This window comes from Saccopteryx bilineata, chromosome 4, assembly GCF_036850765.1.
Source record: "Saccopteryx bilineata isolate mSacBil1 chromosome 4, mSacBil1_pri_phased_curated, whole genome shotgun sequence".
Classification (NCBI taxonomy): Eukaryota; Metazoa; Chordata; class Mammalia; order Chiroptera; family Emballonuridae; genus Saccopteryx; species Saccopteryx bilineata.
Window position 1 is genome coordinate 53852019 of NC_089493.1, and position 27871 is coordinate 53879889.

At 37.6% G+C, this 27871-nt stretch overlaps 1 protein-coding gene across 3 annotated transcripts in view; it reads left to right on the forward strand.

The window, feature by feature from the left end:
- Nucleotides 1-3766: 3766 nt before the first annotated feature.
- Nucleotides 3767-27871, forward strand: part of DENND4A (DENN domain containing 4A) — a 135256-nt gene continuing 111151 nt past the window's right edge. For all 3 annotated transcript variants that reach the window (XM_066273332.1, XM_066273333.1, XM_066273334.1), the window contains exon 1: nucleotides 3767-4029. The gene's annotated coding sequence lies outside the window, so the exon portion shown is untranslated. The remainder of the gene's footprint in view (nucleotides 4030-27871) is intronic.

Genomic DNA, 27871 nt, shown 5'->3' on the forward strand with positions numbered 1-27871 from the left:
TAATGGAGTTAAAATGTGGCATCCAACCTGATGAGGTGGTGTCACAATGGATAGAGCATCGGCCTAGGATGCTGAGGACCCAGGTTTGAAACCCGGGGCTCACCAGCTTGAGTGCGGGCTCACCAGCTTGAGTGCGGACTCACCAGCTTGAGTGTGGGCTCACTAGCTTGAGCATGGGGTCATAAGCATGACCCCAGGGTTGCTGGCTTGAAGCCCAAGGTTGCTGGCTTGAGCAAGGGGTCACTCTCTCTGCGAGAGCCCCCAAGTCAAGGCATATATGAGAAAGCAATCAATGAACAACTAAGATACCATAGCGAAGAATTGATGCTTCTCATCTCTCTCACTTCCTGTCTGTCTGTCTCTCTTTCTCTCTCACTAAAAAAAAAAAAAGAAAAGAAAAAAAAAAAAAAGAAATGCAGCATCCAGAATGTATTTAAAAAACAAAAAAGTTATCAACTCAGTATTTTCAGGTCAAAAACTTCATAACTGTATGAAATGATTGGCTATTTAAAATATGGCAAAAAAAAAAGCTTTCTTCTTTCTTGTCCTTTTCTATTTTATTGTTCACAAAAGAGTGATTTTTAAAATTAAATTTACTCAGAGATGATATCATGTATTTTTAAATGAAAATTAATAGCATTAAAAAGATATACATTTAGCCTGACCTGCGGTGGCGCAGTGGATAAGGCGTTGACCTAGAAATGCTGAGGTCGCTGGTTCGAAACCCTGGGCTTGCCTGGTCAAGGCACATATGGGAGTTGATACTTCCAGCTCCTCCCCCCCTTCTCTCTCTCTCTCTCTCTCTCTTCTCTCGAAAATGAATAAATAAATAAAAAAAAATTAAAAAAAAAAAAAGATATACATTTAGAGTTGTTTCACATAGATGTAGGAACAGGTTGGGCTATTTTGGAGCATACATTTACAAGTTTTTAAGTGCTAAAAATTAATTGATCATGTTTTGGTATTCCTTATTAATATGATGTGTTAGCCATCTGAGCTCAAAGCTTATGATAATCCTTATTTCTTGGTGGTAGTTTCAAACTAACATTGTCTAGTCAGTCCACTGAACCCTTCAATCAATGGGAGCAAATAATTCTATTAATCACCAAGGCCATTTGCCATTCTGCAGTGGGGAGGATTCACCAGATAGCTTTAAAAAATGTTGTAAAAAGTAGAATAGGAGTCACTGTTTACTGAACAGAGTTCTAGTTTGGGATAATGAAAAATTCTAGAAATGGATAGTGCTTGCACAACAATGTGAATGTACTTAATGCCACTGAACTGTACACTAAACAATTAAATGGCATATTTATCTTATGTATATTTTACCACAATAACATTTTTTTAAGTTCCATGTCTGGATAGCAAATTTTTATTAGAAAATGCAGAGCTAAGTGCTTAAAAATACATTTAAAATTACAGCATCAAGAAACTACACAGTTACGTCCTGAATGGGTATCAGTTGGTTAGCACGTTATCCCAACAAGTTGAGGTTGTGGGCTCCATCCTGGATCAGAGCACATACAAGAATCAACCAATGACGGCATGAATGAGTGAAACAAGTTGATGTTTCTCTTGCTCTCTGTCTCTGTCTCCCTCCCTTCCTCTCTCTATAAAACCTCAATAAATTTTTTTAAAAGTTAAAAAAAACACATGCATTTATAACAGTTCATATTCTTTACTCCTGGCATGTTGTGCAAAAATTAGTAAAATGACTGATTTTGATTAATGCTTATAATCAATTTTCAAAGTGCACTTATCAAACAGCTTTGATTATGCAACTATACACAACATTAACCTAACATACCAAACACAAACAACTTACGTTATTTAACAATTTTCAGTGTTAGTAGTATTTTCCTATACACAATCTTACGTGATACATGTTTTTTAACAATAAGGTAATTGAAGTTCAGAGCACACAATGTGACAAACTTTGTATTGAAAAGGTTCAAGCCCAGGGTTTTTTGTTGTTGTTGTTTGCTTTGTTAGAATGCAAACATCACTGTTTCCAACATCTTTGCTTTAACAGAGCCGTTCCCTATGCTTCAATGGCTTTCAGTTACAATAAAATCCAACCTTGCTTCTTCTATGTCTTCCTAGGCCCTCACTCATCTCTCAAGTCTGGTGCCAGGTTCCTATTTGCACTATGCATTCCCCAGCACCATGGACTCCACTCAGTTCCAATAGCCAAGCTCCTTCCTACCACAGGTCTTTTGCACAGTCATTCCCACTGCCTTAAATATTCCTTTTTCATTTCACACATTACTGGCTCCTTCTCATCCCTCAGAGGGTCCTTTCCTCACCTCTGCTCCCCCCCCCCCAAAGAAACCCTGGCCTGACCAGGTGATGGCACAGTGGATAGACTGTCAGATTGGGACAGAGGATTCAGGTTAAAAACCTCTTGGTTACCAGCTTGAACGCGGGCTCATCTGGCTTGAGTGTGGGATCATAGACCCCATGGTCACTGGCTTGGGCCCAAGGTTGCTGGCTTGAGTGAGGGGTCACTCTCTCTGCTGTAGACCCCCCACACACACACACACACAAGGCACATATGAGAAAACAATGAACGAACAACTAAGGTGCTGCAAGGAAGAACTAATGCTTCTCATCAGGCCCTTCCTGCCTGTCTCTATCTGTCTGTCTGTCTCTCTCTCTGACACACACACACACACACACACACACACACACACACAAGCTATCCTGTTATTTGCCCAGAATCTGTTCATAACCTTTGTAGCATGTTTTCCTGCCAAAATGTTAAGTATTTTTTATCCCTCTATTTCCCACTAGACAGTCAGCTCCACCAACGCAGACCTTCCCTGTTTTTCTCACCACTGTGTCCCCCTCAGTGTTTGTTTCATTGTTCGTTGGTTGACTGAATACTACAATGGAAGTTATGGAGACAGAAGAATAGAGCTATAAACCTGGTTAGTAAAAGAGATCAGTACCTATTTCATGCATTTTAGGAAAATTGACTTGAAACCAGAGGAATTCTTAGGATCTTATTTCTTCCTTCATTTGTCCATGGAATAATATCTAACATTTATCGAGTACTTTCAGGCACTATGCAAGCACTTCATGTGTATTACAGAATTTAACCCTCTGAGCAACCCTGTAGCGGTAATCAACCTTTATTATGCTCATTTTTCAGAGGCAACTTGCCAAAAGCCACTTATGGTGGAGCCATAGCCAGGTTTAAATAGGCCCTATTCCATTAATTCAATGTAATCTACACCCCTTCAGTCAACAATAGGTGTTTTATCTACATACTTTTCAGAGAACCCTACTGAATCCCCTATTTTACCCGACCTTCAGTAGCTTGGGACCGAAACCTGTTAGGTCGTCGCTAGCCCCTTAGGGGGTTTCCTGGGGAATTTGAGCGCCCTCAGGGGAGGAGCGGCTACTCTGACAGACGCGCGGAGCTCAGGCTAGGCACTGCCAGGCACTTGCAGAGAAGGGAGAAAACAGGTCAGTTAGCCCAAGACGAATCCCTGACCCTCCAAGTGGTGAAAGGAGAACAGAAGGTGTGTCTCGCCCACGCCAGCTTCAGGCTGGGGAATCTCCCGACCAGAGGGGAAACCACAGCGCGTTCCCCCAACAACACCGCGCGTCAGCGGCTAAGCCCCGCCTACTTTCTCACGCAATCAGTCTCGGTAGCTACAACCCCGCCCCCTATGGCTAGATGTCGCTCGCGATTGGCCCTTGGGGGCCGCGATCACTGCCCCAGCCCCCTTCCGTCACTGCCAAGATGGCGCTGGTCGCAACCGCGGCGTTAGCGGTGGCTGGAGTCAGAGAAGGAGGCGGAGGCAGCAGCGGCCGCAAGGGGCGGGGGCGTCCCGTCTGACTGAGACGGCAGGCCTGGACGGGCGGGGGTGCCGCGCAGGGCGGAGCGCTGGGTTGGGGATGAGCTAAGCAGGCTCAGATCGCCGCGGCATTCAGCTCCTCGTGTCCCGTCGCCTCTCGTAAAGGCGACCGGGCACCGCTCTCCCAGCTCAACCCGTTGCTCGCGCCAGAGCCAGTGGTGAGGTGAGTGCGGGGGCGGCTACGCGGACAGCGGTGGCATGTGGAGCTGTCACGGCCCGGAGCGGTGACAGCCGTGGGTGCGGGAACCGGGCCAGCTGGGCTCAGAGAAGTGGCGCGGGTGGCCGCGACCTCCGCCCGGGGGCTTCTCGGAGCCCGCCCGTCCTCCGTGGGTTCGGTCCGCTCTGGGATGGCGCGGCGGTGCTGAGAGGAGCGCTGAGCCTCTGCATTGGACGCGTGGGGGTTAGCGTGTTTTCGTTCGGGTTTTCTATTCGGGGCTGGCCTGGGGCTCCTGTTGTTGGGAGGTGGGGTTGGGAACCGGGGCGGTGAGAGGGGAGGTCCTGGAGCTGGGATTTTTGACAAGCCCGTTACGTAAGGCGGAGGTGGCTTCTTGGAATCCCACCTGCTCGGTATTTTAAACCTGCGGCTGCGGGAGCCAGGCGGGGCCCCAGAGGCCCGATTTCCCTCCCGGGGGTCTGCTTAGTTCACCCCGGCCAGCGTGAGCAGGGTCAGCGTCCAAGTTGGCCAGTTTCCACCCCCCCCCCCAGTCTTTTTTTGGGGGTGTGTGTGAAACGATTCCTGGTCGCCACCGTTCCCTTTGAAGTTTATCGCATTCTACGGGGAGGAGAAAAAAAGGAAAAAAGCTTGTGACCTAAAACTGGGTCGCAGCGGACAGCTTTTCGTTATCGTGGTTTTAATGACAGATGTGCTGTACATTTTTTGTTATTGTCTCAGTGTGCTTTTAATGCAAACGTATGGTTACGCCTGGAGCTCTAGTGAAGGGTTTTTGTTTTACTGGACAGTTATTTCTTGTTTGCAACAGCAGGACAGGCATCAGTCAACAGGCATGTATTTATTTAGGGAGAAAACGCGTGTCAGCCTTCTAGAGACGCGTGAGGGCAGAAATTGTATTACTCCGTGAATATGTTATTCTTGAAAATATATTATACATTAATGAAAATCGTAGCCCAAATGTAAAAAAAAAAGCGATTTTACAAGATCATAAGGTGTTGTTTGGTGTTTATAGTCTTTCTCTTTCCTGAGGTAGAAGGAGGCGAGGTACCTGTAAACAGCGTAGCCCAGGTTACACTAATCTATTGTAGTACATTTGAGATTACTGTAAAAAGTAGTCTCTGGGAGACCTAAGATTAGATAGTAAGTAAGGACTTTTGGGCAGATTATTCGGTGTATGTTCAGAGTAGCTAGTTCGGGGATTCAGTTTTTGAAATGTAAGTATACAGAATTTCTGAGCTACTATATTTGAACTTGTAATGAAACAAAAGATTGTATTCGGCTTCTTTTATAAGAACTTCATTTGTTTTGGCCAGAATTACACATTTTGAGTAACTTTTACATTATTTTCACAATTTCCTTTTGAACTGCAGCTCTCAGTGGGAGTTCAGAATAGCAAATGTCATCACCATTATCATTATATATACTATATGTTACATAGTTTTCTTTTTTTTGAATGATTAAACATAGACTTACCTTATTGTGGAATTTTATAAGAATGTGCTTGTTAGGGAAGTTAATAGGGTATAAATATAAGTAAATTTTGGCCTGAGTTTTGAGTTTATGTACACAAATTTAGACTTTGAAAATTGGTGAAGCAATATAAATTTTCTATTTGTGCAAAAGAGCCAGGAAGCTGATGCTGATTTGTTCTGAACTTTTTTCCACATGAATTACCACTGGCTTAAATAGTTATTGATTCTAAGCTTCTGAAGCTGGTGGCCTATTTATGGCAACTTGAGTAATATTTGGAATAATTAGACTATAAGAAGGAAAAGATAGAGTATATGACATTTATTAATTTGTTCAAACAATAATAAAATCATGGCAGAATTGTAAACAAAAAATGATTTTTTTATTAAGTGATACTAGTTACATTATCCTTTATTGTCTGCAAATATTTTCTAAGCAGTCTACTTATGATGAAAACCTGGACAGATAGAGATTTTTGATATATTACAGATCTGTGCTATTCCTATTTAAATTGATGGTTTATTATTTTAAATTGATGGTTTATTATTTCAAGTGGAAAACTAGCAGGAAAATTGACTTGTTCTTCTTGTCCTCTCTGATGTCAGAGGCTTTGGGGGACCTTCTTCTTTCCTACCAGATATGGAATAAGAGAATGACTGAAGAAAAGTTGACAAAAATCTCTCCCTTTCTTGTTTTTTTTTTTAATGTCGTAGATTATTGCTCAGTAGAATTTGTGGTTGGGAGAAGTCAAGCTCTCTATTACTGTATTATGATTGTTACCACTTTGAATCCTAAAACAGCAGTATAGAACTGTATATATACAAAAGGATTAACTTATATAGTGTGTCACTGTAATAGGGAAAATTTTGTAACAGTCAAAATGCCATATAATAGGGGGGATGGTGAAATTAATGATAATTAATCCATGTGATGGATGCAGTTATTAAATCATATATTAAAAAATACTTATTGACATGAGAAAGTACAATATGTTGCCTGACCAGTTGGCTCAGTGGTAGAGTGTCAGACTGGCATGTGGAAGTCCTGAGTTTGACTCCTGGCCAGGGCACACAGGAGAAGTGCCCATCTGCTTCTCCACCTTTCCCCCTCTCCTTTCTCTCTCTCTCTCTCTCTCTCTCTCTCTCTCTCTCTCTCTTACCCTCCCTCAGCCAAGGCTCCATTGGAGCAAAGTTGGCCCAGGCACTGAGGATGGCTCCATGGCCTCTGCCTCAGGCGCTAGAATGGCTCCAGTTGCCACAGGGCAACGCCCCAGATGTGCAGAGCATCGCCCCCTAGTGGGCATGCTGGGTGGATCCTGGTCCAGCACATAAAGGAGTCTGTCTCTCCGCCTCCCCACTTATCACTTCAGGAAAAATACAAAAAAAAAAAAATAATAATAAAAAAAGAAGAAGAAGAAAGAAAGTATAATATGTTGAGAGAAAAATCAGAATATAAGGAAATATAGCCTGACCTGTCATGGTGCAGTGGATAAAGCATCGACCTAGAATTCTAAGATCACCAGTTTGAAACTTGGGGCTTGCCCAGTCAAGACACATACGCGAAGCAACTGGTTCTCGTTCCTCTCCCCTCCTTTCTTTATCTTTCCTTTCTCTAAAATCAATAAGTAAAAAAATTAAAAAGTATTAAAAAGAAATATATACTATGTTGTTATTTATAACATATCACATATATGGCCAAATGAATGGCAAGAAATACATAAAATATCAAAAGATGTTATCTCTGGATGATAGGCTTATAAGTAACTTTTATTTTAGTATTTATAATTTTCTGTGTTCTGTTTTTTGAATAATATTATTCTAATAACCACAAAAAATGACATTAAAATATTTTCAGGAGTCAGGAGAGGTATTCTGAAAATCCCACATAACCATTGCTCCAACAGAGAAATGATCTTATGATTCATATTAGCAAAAATAACTCAAAATGTGGTGCTATGCAATCCACAGTATTGGGAACAGCTAATAATTTAGCTGAAGGTATTCTTTTCATTAGCAATACCAAGCTGGTAATAGTTTTTTAAAATTTATTTATTATTTTGAAAGAGAGAGAGAGAGAGAGAGGAGAGAGAGAGACATCAGTTTCTTGTTCCACTTATTTATGCATTCATTAGTTGATTCTTGTATGTTCCCTGACTGGGGATCAAACTGCTATCCTTGGTCAGCTGGGCTACCCAGCCAGGCCTGGTAATAGTTTTAAGTATGTGGTTGCTAGTCTTAACGCACATTATTATATTCCAACGTCTTTTCTGTTTGGGTCTTAACACCTGTTCTGTGTTGACAGTGCCACCTATTGATGGACTGCTTAACTCAAGTCATTTTCTCATTGCCTCATCAGTCAGTAGCAGCAGTTTTTGAATGTTTGAGGTGTCAGATACAGTTGACTCTTTCTCTCTCTCTTTTTTTTTTACAGTTGGCTCTTGAACAATGCAGGTATTAGGGGTGCTGATCCCCCAGAAATCTGCGTGTATCCCAAAACTTAACTACTTATACCCAACTACTGACAGGAAGCCTTACCAATACTATTAAATAGTCCATTAACACATATTCTGTATGTTATATATGTATATAAGATACTGTATTCTTACAATAATGTAAGAAAACATTAAGAAAATCATAATCAGAGAAAATAGATTTACAGTATGTATTTTTAAAAATCTGTGTGTAATGCAACATAAGTGAATGACAAGATAATCTGGACATATTTTCTTTGAATATATGTACCCTGATTTATTGATGTCACCCCATTAACATTAATAAAAATTTATTAAAAAATCTGTGTGTAAATGGACCTGTACTGTTCACACCTGTGTTGTTCAAGGGTGAGACATGATTTTTGTTCTCAAATTGTTGAGAACACTTTCTTTTTGGGCTATGAGGCCATTTATGTCCTCTGCTTTTTCCTGTTTCACTGCTCATGGCCTTGCATTGTATATCCTCTTTTAACTTTCTTTATGGTAAATACGTTCTGAGTTCCAGACAACCAACTTATAGGTACATTTTTAGAACATTACTTGATTGTACGTTGGGGAATCTCATATTCACAAAGGCTGCATATATGTTCATTCATGGATGTTATTGTTATTTGTAAAGCGTGTGACAATTTCTTAGTACCTTCTTCTTGCTTTCTCTTTTTAAAAAGCAAACAAGTAGAACAGAGAAGAGACAAACTATCTAGAAAAACTATGTAGAAAGAGATCAAGGGAGTTTTCCTGCTAGTGCTGTTTTCAATGAGAATAGTGAGCCATCAAAGTGTGTAGTAAGAGATATTGTTTCTGATATACTTTTAGTATCTATTTAGATCCATGTAAAATACATTTTCCATATATGTTAGTGTATATACATACTGAAACTCACAGTTTAACTGTTTCCATTTCCAAATAAAAGCTAAGATTAGAAGTATCTTAAATTTCTTTTTAATTTATGTATCACAGAAATGTACACTTGAAACCTGTATTATCTTATTAGCCAATGCCACCCCAATAAGTCTAATAAAAAAAATTTTATTTTTGTTGTAATATTGTTTTATAGGTAAAGCCCTTTTATTATGGAAAAAAAATTAAAAATACAGAAAATTATAAAAAATAGTAAATATTATATATACATATCCACCATACAGAATGTTAACATTTGTCATTTTTATGTCACATACATGTTTAATATAAAAGAAGTATATATATTATATTTATCACACTGAATTATAGAAGAGCTGTGTATAACTTTATACTGTACTTGAACACTGCTGATCAAGTTAAAGTTTCTTTTGTTGTCCCCAATTTCATCCTCTCTCTGTCCCTCATTTCTTTCCCAGAAGCAATTGGTATGATAAATTTGATTTACCTTTTTATAAATTATATATATAAACAGTACATGGCATTTCTTTGGCTGCTTTTGAAGAGTGTGGACTTTGGAGCCTTGGTTTGAATCTTTATTCTGCTGCTTAATAGTTTTATAACCTTAGGCAAGTTTTAAAATATTTTCATGCCTCCTTGTCCTCATCTATCAAATATGGATCATAGAAGTCTCTACATCATAAGGTTGTTGTAAAAGTAAATGAGCTAATTTACAGAAGGTGTTTAAAACTGTACCTGGAACTTTAAAAAAATGTGTTGGTGGCCTGACCTGTGGTGGTGCAGTGGATAAAGCGTCAACCTGGAAATGCTGAGGTCGCCGGTTCGAAACCCTGGGCTTGCCTGGTTAAGGCACATATGGTGCTTCCAGCTCCTCCCCCCTGTCTCTCTCTCCTCTCTGTCTCTCTCTGTCACTCTCTCTCTCTCCTTTCTAAAATGAATAAATAAAAATTTAAAAAAAATTTTTTTAAATGTGTTGGTAAATTTAAACAGCTATCAATGTGATTATATCAGGCTATAACATATTTTGAAACTTTCTTTTTAAATTTTACCACCCCTCCCCTCATCCTTTTTAGTCCAATAGGTCTAGTTCATTTATTTTGACTGGCAGGTAATGTCCCATTCAATAAATATACTGTAATATATTATTTCTTCTATTGATGAGCATTTAGATTGTTTTCATTTCTTATCTGTTATAAGTAGTATCTTAATGAACATCCTTGTATCTCCTCAAGCAACATGCCAGAGTTTCTCCAGGTTATATACTTATTGTCAAATAACTGTATCTTAGAAGCAGGTTTCCTTCCCTTTTTAAGATATTGATAGAATATTGACCAAAAAAAAAAAGAGTTCTGTTTCTTCATATCCTTACTAGCAGTTAGTGTTGCCAGACTGACTTTTTTCCAATCTGGTTGGTGTAAAATAACATTTTATATCTATTTTATTTCCCTTAATTTTCTCTTATCTATGAGCATTTTTGTTATCTCTTCAGTAATTTGCCTCTACCTTTCCTTTATATATTTTTATTGGACTGTCTTTTTCTTTCTGATTTGTGAGAAGACCATATGCCCCACACTCTGAAAGGCCAAAACTCAAAATTTCAGAGTTTACTTTAGAGTAAGGAAAGGATTATTGAATTCAGGTGTTTTGGGGTTTTTTTTTGCTTTTTTTATCTTTTTTTTTTTTTTAGTTTTTATTTTATTTTATTTTGTTTGATATTTTTTGAATTCAGGTTTTTGTTGTGTTTTTTTTTTTAATGTCAAGGGAAGGGGAAAATGGGAGGGTCAAGAGGTGATTGACTACCACTGACATCTGGGCACTGGCAGGCATCCAAGGATATTGTGCTTAGTCTGTTGACCCTAGTTGATGTGAGTTTGGGCATGCGGTTCCTGCGAATCTTTGATAAAACAAACACACTTCCCTTACCTCCTGGGAAGAAGTGCTTTATGGTAAGGGGCTGTTTTTATGAAACTCAAGTTGCAAGCAGAATTCTTCTAATGATTAGCATGTCTATATGCAAGAAGCTGGTAACCAGATGGCCCTGGGGACAAAGTAGGTTTGAATATGATGGAGTCAGAGAGGCCAAGTATTTCACTGTGTCACAAGGGTCTTTTTTTTTTTTTAATGTAGTCAAGATAGTTACAAATGTTAGGAAAGTTTGTTTCTATTTGTTTTATGAAGTTTCCTAATCTCTTGAACAATGACCATTATGGACCCAAGTTATTGTGAATTTTACAGTATGGCTTTAGTGAGCTTTCCAATGTACTTCTTGAAAATATATATTTACATTCCTCTCCTGAAACTATGAGGAAATGTTTCAGTAATATACTGTAAGTATATTTTACCTAAAACTATATTTAAACTTTGTAGACTTAAAAAAACAGGTAGAATTTTTTTTCTTTTTGTATTTTTGTATTTTTCTGAAGCTGGAAACAGGGAGGCAGTCAGACTCCCGCATGCGCCCGACCGGGATCCACCCGGCATGCCCACCAGGGGGCAATGCTCCGCCCATCTGGGACACCGCTCTGTTGCAACCAGAGCCATTCTAGTGCCTGAGGCAAAGGCCATAGAGCCATCCTCAGCGCCGGGGCCAACTTTGCTCCAATGGAGCCTTGCTGCGGGAGGGGAAGAGAGAGATAGAGAGGAAGGGGAGGGGGAGGGGTGGAGAAGCAGATGGGCAATTCTCCTGTGTGTCCTGGCCAGGAATCGAACCCAGGACTCCTGCACGCCAGGCCAACGCTCTACCACTGAACCAACCGGCCAGGGCCCAGGTAGAATTTTTATTAATGTAACTAGTACCACAATTTTGCTTTAGTTCTAAATTTGAGTGGCCTCCTGCTAGAGGAGAATTTTCTGCTTCTAAAGTGTTTACAAACTAAGGAATAAAAATTACACATATGAAATACATACTTACGTGTGCAATATTATAAACTGTTCATCAGTATTGAGATTGTTTTTGCACAGTACTAACTGTATTTCTCTTTTGGTCCAACCCACTATACATAAAGGACTAAAATCTGTCTGGTTAAGGCAATAACTATTATTATTATTATAAACTTAATTTTAGAATAGTTTTACATTTACAGAAAAGTGCAGCAAGTTACCATATACCCTGCATCCACTTTCCCCTATTGTTAATATCTGACACTTCTGTCTGCATTGTCACAACAAAGAAACCAGCTTTGGAACACTGCTATTCACTGAAGTCTAAATTCTATTTGGATTTCATTAGTTTTTGCCTAATGTCTTTTTTGGGTTCCAGGATCTCATCCAGAATACCACAGTACATTTAGTTTTTATGTTTCCTCTGGCTCCTCTGGGCTGTGACAGCTTCTTAGATTCTCCTTGTTTTGATGACTGACAGTTTCGAGGAGTATATGTCAGATATTTTGTAGAACGTCCCTCAATTTGGGTTTATCTGATATTTTTTCAGTTAGATTGAGGATATTGGTTTAGGGGAGGATGACCACAGGGGTAAAATGCCATCAAGGGTACATACTATTAGTGTGATTTATCGCTGACATTTTTAACCTCGATCATCTAGCTGAGGTAGTGTTTTGCAGGTTACTCGACTGTGAAGTTTTCCCATACTCTGCTTTTTGGGAACAAGTCACTAAGTGCAGACCCACCTACTCAGTGGGTGGGGAGTCAAATGTTAACTACTTGAGTGGGAAATATTTACACTTATTTCTGTAAGGGAGATTTTTCTCTTATGCCCATTTATTCAGTCATTTATTTCTATTAGTATGGACTCGTGGATATTCATTTTATAACTTGGTTCTAATCCTATACTATTTTATTAATTTTGTTGTCCAAATGTTCCACATCTTTCATATTGGCTCCTGGAACCATCAGGATATATACCCCATCGTTTTGCTTTTTGAGTTTACTCTTTGGCACTGCAGGGTGCTCTGGGCTCATCTTGTCCACTCCTTACCTCAGCCCTACATCTCCAAGGATCCCTGGTTACTGTCATTAGAGAATGATACTAGAAGGCAAGATCTGGGCACTGGGGGTGCTCATTGCAGCCGGGGTATCATTGTTTCCAGGCCCTCTCAGGGTACAGATCTAGGAAATTTATTCTAACCCACATATTCAAACATAACTATCCTTCTGTCTACCATCTGTATCTATATGAAGTTAAACATGAGTTTATACTGATTTCTTTGATTCTACTTCACTACCACATGGTTTCTCTTAGCTTTATCCCCCTTCTCCAAAAGTGAGAAACCTTCTCTCAGCAGATTGTCTGGGATTGAAATCTGGCTTTGTTAGTATATCTTCATAAGATTGTTATGAGGCTTAAATTTGTTAATGCAAGTAAAGCACTTATCAATAGAACAGTGGCTGACACTCAGTAAATATTCAATAAATAACCTATTATAGCTGTTATTGCCCTTAGAATGTTTTAATTTGTGTGTGTGTCTCCCCTGCTCACTAGCCCAGAATTTTCGAGTGAATGAAAAAATCATCTAACCTTGCATTTTCAAAAGTATATTCTTAGCTTTTGAGACTGTCATGGCAAGTTGACCATTAACCTTTGTCTGTAATAGCTCCAACATTTGGTATTCTGTCACAAATTTGAAATGAAGATTAGCATTTCTTAATTAGTTATTTAAATTTCAGCGCAATTTTTTTATTACTAGCACTGCTTAAACTCTAGGAATGCCCTTTATTCTTAACCTTCACATAGCCTGTACTATATAGCTTTTAACTAGCCTTTTCTATATTAGACTGAGGTGTGAGGGTGATAGCTCTGTAAAGTTTGTACATTTTATTAACTTGGGTGATAAACTGAAGCATGTTGTAGAGAAAGATTGACCTAGGAGGCAAAATTGGGAAATTGAAAACTTACCAACTACTTCTGGGCCAAAACTGCACGTACTCCTTCATTTTGGTTTAAAATAAATTCTCAGAAGAGGGGTTGGAGGGGGTAGGTAAAGAAGGTTAGGGTATTAAGAAGTATAAATTTGTCGTTACAAAATAGTCACAGGTATGTAAAGTATAGCACGGGGAATGTTCTAGGGCCAGTATAAGTCATTAAAATTTATGCCTTTGCATTCTTTCATTATTATAAACAAGTGAAACTTGTTTACTTAAAATGTTTTTTATGGCAGTCACTGTTTAATTTTTTGTAAACCTTTTCTTTTACCCTAAATTTAATGTCAGCCCCTTTCTTTTTTTTGAATGCCAGAATCTGATAGAAGTACGTTCTGTTTTCTTTTGTTTGTTTCTATCTCTGAACTTGCTGTTACATTTCTAGATTTTCCTAGTCTTCCTAAATTTTGATTATGTGAAGCAAACTATTCAGTGTTTCTTACAATTGTAAGTTTGCCTTATTTTGAACAAAGTGACTGGACAAGTTACTAGTCTTCATTCTTGTTCACCATCCATTTGAAAACTTACTAAAGAAATTTTTTTATAGTTTGGGTTGAAAAAAGAAACTTCTCACACACTATCAAAATAAAATAGAAAACATAATAATACATCAGTCTTGTTTTAGAAGCTAATGCCATGTAATGACTTCTACTGGGAAATGCTTCCTTATTTTATAGGTCACTGTCTTCTACCACTGAGCATTTTAGTTGAGGATGCTGAAGTGGCAAGGATTTAAGAGGAATGGTATATATATGGATGGGAAAAACCGTGTAATGTTATTGAGGTTTGTTTGATAGGACTGGCTATTATTACTGGGGGGGGGGGACCTATCCACAGCCCCTTTTGGTCAAAATTGTAGTAAGTAGTATTATTTTTCTTTAAAAAATAATTTGTTCTAATAAGCTCTAAGTCATTCCCTATCCCTTAATCTCTCATTTGTTTCTGAACTTTGAAATAGAATTTTATTCATACTGACTCACAACTGTGTTGGAGTTGGATTTATAGGATGTTGTTTGAACCTGTTATGGGTGGTGATTATTTTTCATTTTCTTATGCTGTGGAATGCCTGCAGATACCAATGTAATAACCATTTTTTTTTAACAAGGCTTTTTTTCCCTCCTTTGATTAACTGACATTTTGATATTCCAACATGACCTTTTCTTTTTGGAGGTTTTTAAAATCAAATTTCTTTGGTTTGTTTAGTACTAAAACCATATTCAAGCTAACTGAAAAAGGGGGGAATTAATGTTAATAGCAAGGATACTGGGGATTTCACAGTACCCAAAGACAGAAGTACAGCCAGCCTCCACGAGGGGGAGGGGAGCCAGGACGGGGACTCATCAGTAACACTGGCCACTATTTTCTCACCACCCTGGAGCGGCATGGTCTCTCTGCTTCTCCCTATTTGCCACTTCATTTTTTTTTCCTCTCTGCATGTTGTCTTTTACCACTGTGCATGGCTAAACAAGCCCTCTAACTCTTAAATTTATATATTCATTTATAGTTCTGTGATCCCATTTAAACCCCAGGGAGATTTAGATGTCTAGCCCCGCCAGCTATGGCTAATGGAGGGAGCTAAGGTCTCCCGGAATGTTTCAGCACCATTTTTTTATGTTAGTGAGTGGGCGCAGGGCATATGATTCTCAGAAGGAGAGGCATGTAGCCAAATAAATATCCTAAAAGGTGGTGATTACAAAGGAATATTAAACAATATAAAATAAAATTAAGGTTTTTTGAAATAATAAAGAAACCATCCTTTGGGTTTTATATCATAGTAAGGAACTTAAATTATTTCATCCCAAATCCATAGGTGATTATCATGAAAGCTGTAAAAACATCTCCCCTTTTCAAATAAAAAGGAATGGAACTGATTTTTTTAGCTCCAGCATACAGAATTTGAAGTTTGAGTCATGTGATTTTTATGAACACAAATAACTTTATGGTAATGTCATTATTAACATGTCATGTCCCTCTCTATTTAAGAAGCATTTACTGACTGCTTGCATTTACTTTGCTAAAGATTGTGCTAAAACAGATATTTACAGAAATAGAAATGCAACATTGCCTACTCTCAAGGAATCTCTAATCTCGTTTTGAAGAGTAGATAGATATTCACAGAAATGAGTCCAGTATTAGTGTGATAATTGTAATATAAATATGTATATGATACTCATTTTATTGATTGATTTTAGAGAGAAAAGGAGAGATTTATTGTTTCACTTGTTTATGTATTCATTGGTTGTTCTTTTGTTTGTTTTTTAGAGAGAAAGAGAGACAGGAAGGGAGAATGAGGAAGGAGAGAGATAAGAAACATCAACTCATAGTTGCTTCACTTTAGTTATTCATTGATTGCTTCTCATATGTGCCTTAATGTGGGAGCTCAAGCTGAGCTAGTGACCCCTTGCTCAAGCCAACGACCTTAGGCTCAAAGAGTGACCTTTGGGCTTATGCCCATGACCTTGGGATCATGTCAGTGATCCTGCACTTAAGCCAGTGACCCCATGCTCAAGCTGGCAAGCCTGTGCTCAAACTGATGAGCCCACACTCAAGCCAGCGACCTTGGGGTTTTGAACCAGGGACCTTAGCGTCCCAGATCAGCTCTCTATCCACTGCAGCACCATTGGTCAAACATTGGTTGATTTTGTATGTGTCTTGATCAGGGATCAAACCTGCAACCTTGACATATCAGGATGACATTCTAACCAACTGAGCTACCTGGCCAGGCCTGTATAGGATGTTCTTGAAGCATAAGACAAGAGAATGACAGTCTGTCCTAGGGAAAGAGGTTAAAGAAGGCTTCAAAGAACCGGTCTCAAATATTATGTACACATGGCCATTTGAACAGGGGCATTCTCACAGAAAAAAATGAATTTGCAAAGGTGATGTGGAGTTTGGTGTGACTGAATTGAATTTTTACACTATTCAAGTTAATGAAACTGAAATGAAAACTTATTTTTTCGTATCTATCCTTCACATGACAGTGAACACTACTTTTTTCAAAGGAGGATTGTAGATTTTAGACGACTCAAATAATTTTGTTCTATAACTTTAATGTCACTTTTTGAATATGAAATGTCACTGATCATTTGCTTTCAGTCTCCTTTATCAAAAAATTTTTTTCACCCTGACCAGTTGGCTCAGTGGTAGAGCGTCGGCCCGGCATATAGAAGTCCTGGGTTTGATTTCCAATCAGAGCACACAGGGGAAGTGACCATATGCTTCTCTAGCCCCCCCCCCCCTTTTTCTTCCTCTCCCTCAGCCATGGCTCTACTGGTTCAAGCAAAGTTGGCCCTGGGCACTGAGGATGGCTCTGTGGCCTCACCTTAGGCACTAAAATACTTCGGTTGCCAAGCAACAGAGCTAATGGCCCCAAATGGGCAGAGCATTGCCCCCTAGTAGGCTTGCCAGGTGGATCCCGATCAGGGCACATGAGAGAGTCTCTGCCTCCCCACCTCTCGCTTAAGAATAAAAAAAAAATTTTATTTTTTCTAAGACAGGAAGGGAGGAAGAGAGAAGCATCAACTTGTTGTTCCACTTAGGTGTGCCATTGATTGCTTCTCATATGTGCCCTGACTGGGGCTCTAACCAAGACCTCGGGGGACAAGCCAGCACCTTCGGTATCCAGTTCTCACTGGGGCTCAAGTTGGCAACCTCAGGATGATCTGGTGCCCCTGGTCGAGCTGGTGGCCCCAGGATCAAACCCAGGACCTCAGTGCTCTATCCGCTGTACCATTGGCCAGGGCTCTATCAAATTTTTCAAATAGTGGTTGGTTGGTTGATTGTTAGTTTACTTTTATGGCGATTTTTCCTGTTCAAGCATAGACCTTCATAAGTGGATGACTGAAGATGCTAGAGCTTATAAAACTTATGAAGATCCAAGTTTTTGTAAAAGTAAACAATGAAAACAATACATCGTGTGAGCCTAATATAATTTTAACAGATAAATCTCTAAAAATAATCGAATCATACTGAAATTTTACAATTTTAGAGGGAAGAATATACACACACACATAATTTTGTAAAATATTATTTTACATTAGTTTTTTTTCTCTCCTGTAGATTGGTACTTGCCTTTTAGCAAAACTAATCAGTATAAGCAGTTAGCAGAATGCTTTGTGCTTCACTACTCCGATCAGTTGATTAACACCTTTACTTCTCCTTTCAATTCCTTTATCTACTCATTCATGATTCCTACACCACCCCCATCACAAATAACCAACCAACCAAATGAAAAAACTGCCCGAAACCCAGAGCTCCATAATTGACTGTTCTGAGAAGTGACTGAGGTAGGTGAGGAGAGAGAAGGGGGAGGCAATTGTGGCCAGCTTTATGGGTGTAACAGTGATTGTGGTAGGTGGGTATGTTTCAAACATGAGATTTGTTTTCATATAGTAAGCTCAAAAATACCACCATTGTCACCAAGGTCACAAATTTTGACTGTTTTTATCTCCTTCTACAAACCCACCAGTCTGCTTGTGGGTTTGTCCTTTTGTCCTTCAAATATGCTTTTGATATACTCTGTAGGAAGGAGGCAATGAACATAGAAAAGGATAGGCCTTCTACTTGTTGTTTTGTCTCTTTTGTCCTTCAAATATGCTTTTGATATACTCTGTAGGAAGGAGGCAATGAACATAGAAAAGGATAGGCCTTCTACTTGTTGCTCCTTTTATAATATTTAGAATGCCCTTTGTCTCTCTATTTTTCTCCTCATATTTCAAGATTTAAATGGTATCTTTTTCTTTTCTGACTCCTCAGACCTAAACTGCGTGTCTTTCTTGTGCTTTCTATGACCACTCATATATAGACTCATCATTTATTATAACTGCTTGTTTACTTGTCTGCATCCTCCATTATACTTCCGTAAGGCAGGGCCAGATCTTATTTGTCATTGTTTTTCCAGTTCCAAGTACAGTGCCTGGCACATGGTAGGGTTATCATTTCAGGATGCTTGGATGCAAGCAACAGAAATCAACTCTGGTTAACTGAAGCAAAAGAACAGAAATTTATTGAAAGGATATTAGCTAGCTTACAGATATGACTGGAAGACTGAAGAACCAGACTCTGAGAACAAATAGGAAACAAACCACCCAGCCATCCTCATTGCTAGACCATAGCCAAAGTTCTGCCACAGAAATATCCTTCTCCTGTTTAAAATACCAGCATTCCCCTGCAGGACACTGGGTGCCATTGCTGGAACACTTCTGTGGGTGCTCTGTGTCACTGTCCTAAAGATGAATTTAAATTGTCTTTGCAACTTTAGCTCTAGATTCAAATTCTGCGTGAAAGCATCTGATTTACTAAACTAAGTGCCTGGTCCCTAAATAGGGAAGCAATGTCTGTTCTTGTTGGCTCCCATGGTTGACTCTAAGGCCCAGTATCCTTCCAGAATATATATAATGATATATAATGGCAGATTCTCAAAATGTAGGCAGGGAGTTTGGATGTTAACTAAAACAACAAAACAAAATAAAAAACACCTGACACATGTGCTTTTCAAAATACATTCAATAGGTATTTGTTAGATGAATGAATGAGAAAGTATAATTTCCTGCCTCTAACCCTTTATATTATCAAGCATTGAAGTGATTCTGGTGCCACTTCTGTAATCTAAAACAAAATCAATTCCAAACCATAAAATATCGTAAGCAAAAGGTCAGCAAAATCAGCAAGGTTCTGACTTTTAAAATGATACCTCATTATTAAATTTTAAATAAAATTATGTGAATTACATTTAAACTTTTTGCTGCCCCTTTTTTTGCAATACCCTACCAGTGGTCAGCAAACTCATTAGTCAACAGAGCCAAATATCAACAGTACAATGATTGACATTTCTTTTGAGAGCCAAATTTTTTAAACTTAAACTATATAGGTGGGTACATTCCTTATCGAGGTAGCGCCACACGTGGTATTTTGTGGAAGAGCCACACTCAAGGGGTCAAAGAGCCACATGTGGCTCGCAAGCTGCAATTTGCCAACCAGGGTTAAGCACATGCTTATTTGCTTGTCTGATAATCTAATCTAACACTGGATAGAGCCAGAGAGACTTAATTTAAACAAAACAACAACAAACTAATTTTTTAGGGAGCTCAATTAGTGGAATGTTTTGCTTGCAGTTTAAGAAAAATTTTCTAAATCATCTTACCCATCAAATATAAGGTCATATTATAACCACTTTGGAGCACTGACATTATGTACCAGATATATAGGACATTTACTCTATATCCTAGTTTATAGGATGAATACTGTATATTCTAGCAATTTCATTTGTAGGTATACTTTTTTTTTGACAGAGAAAGAGAGGGACAGATAGGGGCAGACAGACAGGAAGGGAGAGAGATGAGAAGTATCAAAACTTCTTTGCAGCACCTTAGTTGTTCATTGATTGTTTTCTTATATGTGCCTTGACCAGGGGCTACAGCAGAGCAAGTGACCCCTTGCTCAGGCCAGCAACTTTGGGCTCAAGCCAGCGACCATGGGGTCATGTCTATGATCCCACACTCAAGCAAGCGACCCCGCACTCAAGCTGGTGACCTCGGGCTTCAAACCTAGGTCCTCTGCGTCCCAGTCTGACACTCTGTCCACTGCACCACTGCCTGGTCAGGCAATATACTTTTTAAAATGTATGCATATGGCCTGACCAGTGGTGGTACAGTGGGTAGACTGTCGATCCGGGATGCTGATGTCACCAGCTTGAACACAAGCTCGGCCACTTGAGCATGGGATCATTAACATGAGCCCAAGGTTGCTGGCTTGCAGCCGTGGGTCACTGGATTGGCTTGAGCCCCTTTCCCTCCAAGGCATATATGAGAAACAATCAATGAACAAATAAAGTGACACAACTAGTTGATACTTCTCACCTCTTTTCTATCTTTCTCTAAAAAAATTTAAAAATAAAATGTATTCATTTGTGCATCAAAATATGTATAATAACTTATACATGACTTTGTAATTATTATAATACCCTAGCATTGGAAACAAACCGAATTCTATTAACAATAGAACAAATAAACAAAATTATGATATATTTTCAAAATGTAAAACTAGCATGAGTATAACTAAAGCTCAAAAACACTGTAGAGTGAAAAAGCTAGACCAAAAGAATAAGAATATATGAATCCTTCTGTGTTGCATTTATATAAAGTTCAGAAACAGACAAAACTAGTCTAGTGGTAAAAGTCAGGATAGTATTCTTCTTGGGAAGGTTGGAGGGGAATTGGGGGCTTCCTATTAACAGTAATGTTTTATAAATTGATGTGGGAGGGTTTTATAATGGGTGGTGTGTTCACTTTATGAAATCCCTAGAGTTGTTCACTTTTCTCTAAGTATGTTGTACCTTAATTAAAAAGTAAAAAATCAAACTTGTGTATGGATTAGCTTGGTGAGTATGGCTTAGCAAAATTCCCAAAGTTGTATGTAAAATTTTATCCAAATATCTGTAGGTATATTTTAAGGAAGAGACAATCCATAGCACACATCAGATTCTCAAAGGGGTGCATGACCTAAAAAAAGATTAAGAACCCACATCACGTGAATATTCAGGAAAAGTATTGTTAAATATATTATTATTGAAAGCTTGTTTTTACAATGAGATGAATCCTTGCCTATATATTATTGTATTGCCTATATAATCAGACCCTCTATGTATATATGTATATATATTTGGATACCATCTCTTCATACTTTCTTAAGGCTTTTGCTTTTACAGTCATCCTTTTTTTCTCCTTTATCCCCATTTTCTCTTTCTGATGGATGATTGCTATTGCCAACTCCCTCCCCTTAATTTCATTCATTTTTTTTTAAAGCCTCTATTGATACTATGTCTTCTACCATACATTTATCACTGCATTTCCCTCCCACTCTTCACATCAAAACTCCTACAAAGGGTTATGTGTCATCCTCCTTACCTTCCATTCTCTCCTCAGCTCGTTCCAGTTGGTCTTGCTTTCTTACTAATATTTTACTGAACTGGGTCTTCTTAAGGTTACAATGATTTGAGTTTTGCTAAAACCAGTGGTTAACTATTTCTCTTTGAGGGGAGGAAGTTGGGTGAGAGCGTCTCGGGCATAGTGAATTGATTTAGTCATGTTTCTTTATTTCATGGCATATTTTCATCGTTGGCCTCTGCAGGGCCCTGCTTTAGTTCTGTTTTACCCTCCTTATTCTCCATCTTCACTCCCTTTCCCCCATAGGTATCCACTTTAATATGTTTAGCATATCACCTTGAATACATCTTTGAAAACTATAGGTGGCTCTTTTGAATATATGTCTTTAATTTATATAAATGATATTTTGCTGTAGATTCTTTTATTGCCTACTATTTTCATTCAAAATTAAATAAAAAAATGATGTTGCTGTTTACATCTATTTCATTGCTTCTGAATGCTTCATGGTATTTGCCATATTTAAAAATTATTTCTTTACTTATAGACACTTCAGTTGGTTTATTCATTCATTCATTCAACAAATACTGACCACATACCATTTCCAGGTACTGCTCTAGACATTGGTTATATGGCAAAGACTAAATCAGAAAAAATCCCACCTTCACTGAACTTAACAATCTTGTTGAGAGAGATAATAAATAAAATGAATAAGTATAATATGTAGTATGTTAGTGAAAAGTAATAAGGTAAGAAAATTAAAACAAGGAAAGAGAATACTGTCAGGTGTGGGAGGTTGTTGAAATTTTAAATCGAGGGTCATGGAAAACCTTACTGAGAAGGTGACTTTTTAGACAGAAGGACCTGAAGATGCAGCTGGCTCGGCTGGCATAGGGCAAGGCTATTCAGGCAGACAGAGCAGAAAGTATTCAAGATCCTGAAACTGGAACATGCCTGGTTTGTTCAAGAATCAGTAAGAAGGCTAGCATGTCACCTCCAAGAGTACTTTCTAAGAGTTTTCTTAGTATGCTAAACTTTGTCTCATTATTATATTAGGATTTATTCCTGCCTTCTTATGTTTTCTATTTACCTTTCTTCTTTTTCTTTTCCTATTTTCTAAAGAAAAATACAAATTTTGGTGCCAGTCTGAAACTTATGTATTCTATTTTTATTCTTCTGGTGCTTTACTTTGATTCATGTTTATTTTTGTCTACCAATTTTTTAAGCGTATTGATTATCTGTGTCTTCTGCCTGAACAAGACATATTATCTTAATTGGCTCTCCCAGTCCTCTCTTCTTCCCTCCTCTCCGCCCCTACCATTAAGGTTCTTTAGACTTTTGGTGTTCAGGATTATTATGAATTTTCTTTTTTATTCCTTCCCCCTTCCTTCGCTCCCCTGATTCCCATTGTTTGTTGAGCAATAGTGAACCTTGAAGTTATTTACTCACTCTTTCCTGCCATATTTTATAGTGTCCCCTAGGTTTGTTTATTTTCCTACAACAGTGTTTTCTCTCACATTATGTTACTAAAATTTTGAGTTTTTAAAGTTATATAACTTAAGTGACTTTTAGACCAATAGTTTAATTTTTTTGTTTAGTTTTCGTGGTAAAACCATCGAAACTTATATTCCTAATATCTTTATTTGTGCATTAAATGATAGTAGGTCACATATATAATTTATTTTCAATATTTAAAAAATATTACTTTATTATCTTCTTACATCCAGTGTTAGTGATTAGAAGTCTAGAGTTAGATTTTTTTTTGAGGGGTAAACTATTTTTTATTTCTAGGAATTTTTAGAAATTTTACTTTGAGGTATTTTTTGATATGCTTTAAGGTATCTAGTTATTTTTTTTCTTACCTCTTATATCAAACTGACAGATTTTTAATTCTTGAAAATTATTGATGATTATTATTTCTCAAGTATTTTTTCATCTTCATTTAATGTTTATTTTCTCACCTTATGAAAGTTCTATTATTTAGATGTTGGCTCTAATTTTTCTAGCCCACATATTTGGGGAGGGTTCAGAGCTAATTCTTTTATTTTTTCCTTTTAAACACACTTTATTTTTTAGAGCAGTTTTAGATTCACAGCAAAATTGAACAAAAAGTCCAGAGTTCCATACACTCCTGCCCCAACACAGACACAGCCTCCCTCACAATCAACATCCCCACCAGTGTAGTGCATTTGTTACAATCCATGAACCTGCACTGATACTTCATTATCACCTAAAGTACATAGTTTCTATTAGGGTTCACTCTGTGTTGTAGATTCAGTGGGTTTAAACAAATTTGTAATGACATGTATCCACCATAATAGTATTACACAGAATAGTTTCACTGCCCTAAACTTCCTTTGTGCTCATTGTGTTTATCCCACGTCCCTAACTGCTGGCAATACTTGACCTTTTTACTATCTCCATAGTTTTGCCTTTTCCAGAATGTCCTATGGTCAGAAACATATACAGGATGGGGTAAAAGTAGGTTTACAGTTTGAGAATGCAAAATGCAAAGTTTATTCTTATGTTATTATCTATTAATTGTTATATTATTTTCCATATGAACAACTAGAAACCTACTTTTGCCCCACACTGTATTTTGGTAGCAGTCCTATATGAGATAGGTGTTTCACATATATTTTCTCTCAGTGTGTGGGCTGTCTTTCTCATTCTCTTATGCCTCCCTATTTTAAAACTTTCATTAAACATATTTTCAGTTTCTTTATATCTTAACATCTTATCTGGTCATCCAGTAATTGATTTTATTTTCGGTGACATTTATTTTGTTATTTAACCTATCTGACTTAAAAATTTTAAATTATTATATTTTTAACACCCAATATATCTAGTTGTTTTTATGACTACTTCTTTTCCTAATGTCCTACTTTAGTTTTCTAAGGATGTTTGTTATGCTTTAAGAAACGTGTTCTGTGTGAACCATAAATACTGTTTGCTCTGGAATAGGTCATTCTGTTCTTGGACTTTTTTCCGACCCCTCCCTTGCACTCCTTCAGTGTTTATTCTTTCTTTCCTGGAGCCCTTATTCCCTTGAGAATATCGACTACTTCGATTAATAATATGTACAGGCAAACTCCCAGTTCAAATTTATGCCCCTCCTGCTGAATTTTTAGAGTGTAAGTATGTGTGGCAGAGAAGTGGGTTTAGGTCTAAAGATGGAGATTTATCATAGAAATAGTTCTGTTTTGGCTATTAGATATACAAATAGAGTTTTCATGTAGGCCTTTTGGATCTCAATAGAGAGTCATGTTGGGTGATATAAATTTGGAAGTGAACAGGTAGTGGGATTAACACATTTTCTTGGGATTATGAGGAAAAGGAAGATCCTGCAAGTTGGTTTGATTTGATAAAAATAAGTTAAGGGAGTTTAAAGAATAGAAGTTATCCTTTGTCTAGGCCGCTTGCTGGCCATCAGAAGGTTTAGAAAGAACAATGTATCATCTGGCTTCACTAAACTGATCTGGAGCTGATCCTTGTCAATTCTGGGTCATTGTTTCAGGCTTTGTGTGAATAATAGTCTACATAGTATAATAGAAAGAGATCCAGGATAATGAATTTTCAGGCCCTGCTCTTCTACTGATGAACTGAGCTACTTTTGGGCAAGTCACATTTGCCTTTCTACCCTTGAATTTAGTCATCAACAAAATGATAAGATTGAACCAAAAGATATTTAAGTCCTTTTCTACTCTAAAATTCTGTGAACCTTTAAAGAGCATACAGTTATAAATAATCTAAACCAACAGTTCGATTTTTTTAAAATAATTTTTTTCTTGATGATTTTACCAGAATAGAATAAATTGTTATAAGAGTACAATTAGTTTTAAGTAATTGCTGGCTTACTTTTTAGAAAAATTGTTCTAATTCACAGTGCCATTAACAGTTTTTAAGTGTGCTTATTTGTCTTACAACACCACCAATCAGCATTAGGTTTAATGATTTTATTCATATTTTTTAATTTATTGAATAATATAGTACTTCACAGTTTGTTTAAAAAAATTATTTGCATGGCTAACAATTCTTCAAGCATGTTAATATTTGGTTTTCCTTGTGTGTAAACTGTTTGTAGTCTTTGATCATCTAGTTAAAGTTCTATAGATCAAAAAAGTAATCATTATTAACTGGGAGAATAACAATTCTCAAAGTTGTTTTCAATTATTAATTTTCAAAGTCCTTTTCAGGTGTTTGTTAACAAGTAAACTTGTTATTTGTTACAATTTGTAGGGAAATGTAGAAAGGGATTTTTTAAAAAGCTTAAGGTATCTTTAAATAGATAAGAAATTTAAATGTTATGCTTTAATCAAATGACAGAACTATAAATCTTGTATCTATACTTTTGAGAAAGGTTATATTTTTATTCAGTGGATCTTATTTGTATTATATATTAGTATAGCTGAATTTTAGATTACTCAACTTATATAAGTGTATTTTTTTAAGTGAGAGGAGGGGAGATTATGAGTCAGGCTCCCACATACGCCGCAGTCGGGATCCACCTGGCAGCCCTGTCTAGGGCCAATGCTCAGATCAACTGAGCTATCCTCAGTGTTCAGGGCCAATGCTCAATTGAGCCATTGGCTGTGGGAGAGAAGGGGAGGGGAGGAAGAAGCTGATAGTTGCTTCTCCTGTGTGCCCTGACCGGGGATCGAACCCAGGATGTCCATATGCCGGGCCAATGCTCTATCCATTGAGCCAACCAGCTAAGCTGTAAATGTATTTTTAATCACCCCAGTAAATACTAGTTCAAGTATCTTGTGTATGTATGACTGTGAAATATAGAAGAAAAACCAGATATTGTGTGATTGAGAGAAACTTTTGGGAAGATTCCAGTGGAGGCAACAATTCATTTTAGATACCAGCTAACAAATGCTTATAATAATTCAAAAAGGAAGTAAGAACTCTGTGATGTGGGAATGGTATGTATATGGGAAATTAAATAAAAAATAAATAAAGATGGTGCAAGAGACAAAATTTAAAACCAGGCTTCCCTTTCGCTCTAGATTGGTAAGCACCATATATTGGAATTTTATACACAGTGCTGAATATGAACAGATTTTCAGTACAAGATTGGTAATTGATGTTTGTTGTTACTGTTAGAAAATAAGGAATATGATTTCACTGTAGGACTGGTAAATCTTATACTTTCTTTATTTTAAGAGAATGTAAATAGCATTAAAAATTCTCCAGATACCATTTCCTCATCCGTCTTTACAAATTTCTCACTTCTTCTCATTCCTGCAGTTTTTTTACTTTTATACCTTTTATACTCCCCCAATCTTTTTTATTCCTTTTCTTACCATATCTCTTTGTTCAACCTTTTTCGTCTTCTATTTTACTTTTCTCTCTTATATTAGGTCATTCATTCTTTTTATTACCTGTTTATTGCCCTACTCTCTTCAACCGGTTTAACTTCTCCCAGGTACCTGTGAATTTTCTTTGTCCATCAAAGCCCGTATTTCCTAATTAACACAGGTCTGCTCAGGGAATTGCTTTCTTCTCTTCCATTTGTGAACTGAAGCATGGTATAGTAGCACTCCAAATCAAATGAGAGTTAAGTTATAAATTGATGTATTTTATGTTAGGCAAGCTGTTTAACTTACATGCCTCAATTTCTTCCATTATAAAAAGAAGAATTAAAATTAAATTCCCATGTACCCTTCTAGCTCTAAAGTCCTATGATTCTGCAGTGTCTTAACTTTCCCATTTTTTGTCTGCTGTGCTGACCTCATTCATTTAATAAATATTTACACACCTACCATGTGTTTTTAACTGCCATAATTTATGTGACAGAATCAAAAGAAACGAAGGACAGAGTTCCTGCCTTTCAATTGTTTATAGTCTGCCTGGAGAGACAAGAGGTATCTGTATGTTAACACTCAGTTATTTCCAGTTGGTTCCTGTTCAGTTCACACCAGATCTATATTCTCAAGGGGACACCAGCTACTATAGTGCCAACCTAATTTCTCCATGAGAGGCAGGGTTGCCCCTGAACACAGTGTAAATGACTCCTTTTTATGTTCTTATACATTTAGGAATCTCCATTGCAGTTGTTCTGTAGCATTATTTTATGTTGTTCACTTGATCCAGTCTGTAATTTAACCAGAATAGAAAATTTTATCTCAGAACTAAGGAGATTGATCTTCACTGTGATTCAGTAGAAGAGCACTCTTTGTCCTTATCTTTTGTATGCATACATATGTCTGCATTTATATGTTTGTATAATTAT